We start from the raw sequence: 3723 nt of genomic DNA on the forward strand, positions 1-3723 counted from the left end.
CTGCAGGGGGGCTGGCTGAGGCGGGGGCTGCAGCTGCTGGGGTGCTGGCTGAGGCGAGGGCTGCAACTGCTGGGGTGCTGGCTGAGGCAAGGGCTGCAGCAGCTGGACACTGGGTACAGAAACAGGAACTACGACCCCAGTTGGTGGCTTCCTCCTGATTCTCCTTCTCCCCGGATCCCCAGGACAGATGGCCCACCGGGTTCCCTCAAAGGGTTTGTGGTCCTTAGGGTCCAGGCCAGGGCACAGAAAAAAAGCACCCAACTGAACTGAGGATGCAGGACTCGGGACAGGGGCGGGGTCGATGGCCTGGCTGACCCGCTGGGAAACAGAACTGCGTACAGGTTGCAGGTTGATACTGGGCCAGGCAAAAGACTTCAGTGAAGGGAGGGAGAGTGGATCTGCCATTTGGGCTTTCAGTTCCTGTCTGATTGCACGCGCTTCAGCTGGAGCCAGGGGGGTCTCCTCAGAACAGGGCTGGGCTGCAGGCATGAGAAAAAACGCCCCTGATGGAGGCATGGGAACGCTGTGAGTTTGTGGCTCTGACAGACTGGAGGTGCGGACAAACAGGTGTGTTGAGCTGACGTGTTACAACTGCCCTTAAAATGCCTGGATACAGGTATATGGCTAGAACGTGTGTATTCCTCGCTGGCTGAGGCCAGATTGTACTGTCAGAATCGACGCGTGATGCTGACGATAATAGCAAGGGTGATCTCAATTATAGAGCCAGAAGTGAAAAACTGTCTCTTTAATAAGAGCACAGACAACAAAACCATCCCGAAAACTACGTGAACACAAAACACACACTCAGGTCGAAAATACAGTACAATATAGCACACTGTGTCAATCTGTGTCACTTCAGATTGAGAGTGGGGGGCTTCTTCATTACACCTCTTGCTCTCAGTCCCATTAGAACTGAGGAGAGAGAGCTGTACCACCGTCTTCAAAGATTTACATCAGTTGTCAAGCTACTTCTCCATTTAGTTATCTTCTTCATTGGTTTAGTCTATGCACAATTTTTAGAGTAGCCAATTGTGAATAATTTTATGCGATTCTACAGAGGTAACACTAAGGCTGCCCCCTCACAGTCGAATAGTGGAGATGGAACTAGGACCATCCATGACTGAAGCAGATCTTAAGCTGCTGGACTGGATACAAAAGGAAGATCCTGCAAAGGGTGTTCAGCTCATCCAACACCTTCATTTACTCTCTCTCATCACTCACTCAGTTCATCCCTCACAGACACACCCATCACACTTAGTTTAGGTTGAATGTGCCTCCCTACATCCCCAAACTCCCTCTGTCTCATTTATGTGCATAATTGTGTCTCTGTGGTGTCGCCTCCCTTCTCCCCCACTGCATCTGCTCTTCTCCTTTCTCTCCATTTCCCCCCTCTTCTACCTCCCTTCATGCATATTCCTTTCACAGCTATGAACAAGAATAATGTCCATCATAAAAAGGCTTTATATATTATGTTACAGTGGGTACGGAAAGTATTCAGACCCCCTTAAATTTTTCACTCTTTGTTATATTGCAGCCATATGCTAAAATCATTTCAGTTCATTTTTTCCTCATTAATGTACACACAGCACTCCATATTGACAGAAAAACACAGAATTTTTGACATTTTTGCAGATTTATTAAAAAAGAAAAACTGAGACCCTTTGCTGTGACACTCATATATTTAACTTAGGTGCTGTCCATTTCTTCTGATCATCCCTGAGATGGTTCTACACCTTCATTTGAGTCCAGCTGTGTTTGATTATACTGATTGGACGTGATTAGGAAAGCCACACACCTGTCTATATAAGACCCTACAGCTCACAGTGCAGTCAGAGCAAATGAGAATCATGAGGTCAAAGGAACTGCCTGAAGAGCTCAGAGACAGAATTGTGGCAAAGCACAGATCTGGCCAAGGTTACAAAAAAATTTCTGCTGCACTTAAGGTGCCTAAGAGCACAGTGGCCTCCATAATCCTTAAATGGAAGACGTTTGGGACGACCAGAACCCTTCCTAGAGCTGGCCGTCCGGCCAAACTGAGCTATCGGGGGAGAAGAGCCTTGGTGAGAGAGGTACAGAAGAACCCAAAGATGACTGTGGCTGAGCTCCAGAGATGCAGTCGGGAGATGGGAGAAAGTTGTAGAAAGTCAACCATCACTGCAGCCCCCCACCAGTCGGGGCTTTATGGCAGAGTGGCCTGACGGAAGCCTCTCCTCAGTGCAAGACACATGAAAGCCCGCATGGAGTTTGCTAAAAAACACCTGAAGGACTCCAAGATGGTGAGAAATAAGATTCTCTGGTCTGATGAGACCAAGATAGAACTTTTTGGCCTTAATTCTAAGCGGTATGTGTGGAGAAAACCAGGCACTGCTCATCACCTGTCCAATACAGTCCCAACAGTGAAGCATGGTGGTGGCAGCATCATGCTATGGGGGTGTTTTTCAGCTGCAGGAAGGAGTGGCTTTACAACAACTCTGTGACTGTTCTTGAATGGCCCAGCCAGAGCCCTGACTTAAACCCCATTGAGCATCTCTGGAGAGACCTGAAAATGGCTGTCCACCAACGTTTACCATCCAACCTGACAGCACTGGAGAGGATCTGCAAGGAGGAATGGCAGAGGATCCCCAAATGCAGGTGTGAAAAACTTGTTGCATCATTCCCAAAAAGACTCATGGCTGTATTAGCTCAAAAGGGTGCTTCTACTAAATACTGAGCAAAGGGTCTGAATACTTATGACCATGTGATATTTCAGTTTTTCTTTTTTAATAAATCTGCAAAAATGTCAAAAATTCAGTGTTTTTCTGTCAATATGGAGTGCTGTGTGTACATTAATGAGGAAAAAAATGAACTGAAATGATTTTAGCATATGGCTGCAATATAACAGAGTGAAAAATTTAAGGGGGTCTGAATACTTTCCGTACCCACTGTATGTTTCTAATAGTGCTGGGCAACGACTAAAATTCTTAATCATGTTAGCTGCATGATTTTTCTGAGATTCACCGCGATTAACTGCATTGATACGGGCAGCATTCAATAATGAATTCAAAAGTGGTGTATTGCGCTCTTGTATTTTAAAAGTACTACTATATGATCAAAAGTGCAATAACATTTGGTTTGCAAAAACTTTAAACAAATAAGATACTTTTTAACAGAAGCATTCCCTTTACAAAGTAGCAGCAAATCTAAAACAATGTAATATCAATCAAGGCCGTCATTTGTTGTGATCCGAACGTTCCTCAGACTGATATCTACCACAATACTAATCGGCCTGCAGTTTGTACCTATCCACTTAGCTATGGCATCTGTTAGCTTGTCTTGCTTTTGTTTATCTATACGTCTCCTACACGTTACATCCAGGGGCCTGTTGCACAAACGTAGAATTAAAACATCCAGGATAAATGACTGAGCTGAGCTCAATGAATCCAAAACACATGCGTCCAGGCTTAATTGGTTGCACAAAGACCAAGCCAGGATGAGCAGACACGGATTCATCAAGCCAGGGGTCTTTAGTGCTTCACATTCCACTTTCAATGTGTTGTTTGAATTGTTCCTTCTAACAGTTTGTTTTTTAGCACCTTGTTAGGTTATTTTTTTAGTTAGATAGATATTCAGAGATTTGTTGTCTAGGAATGTTAGTGCAGACAGGTTGACTAGCTCAGGCTGTTAACTGTTCAGCCTGCAGTGCAGACTGCAGGCACGTCAAGGTTACAGGAAAAGAGCTGTTAG

The 3723-nt window shown here is 45.2% G+C and overlaps 1 protein-coding gene across 5 annotated transcripts in view; it reads right to left on the bottom strand.

Moving 5' to 3' along the window:
• Window positions 1-3723, bottom strand: part of LOC109951523 (potassium voltage-gated channel subfamily H member 7-like) — a 170261-nt gene that overhangs the window by 144008 nt on the left and 22530 nt on the right. The gene's annotated exons all lie outside the window — the stretch shown is intronic.

Source organism: Monopterus albus, unplaced genomic scaffold, assembly GCF_001952655.1.
Source record: "Monopterus albus unplaced genomic scaffold, M_albus_1.0 scaffold394.1, whole genome shotgun sequence".
Taxonomy (NCBI): Eukaryota; Metazoa; Chordata; class Actinopteri; order Synbranchiformes; family Synbranchidae; genus Monopterus; species Monopterus albus.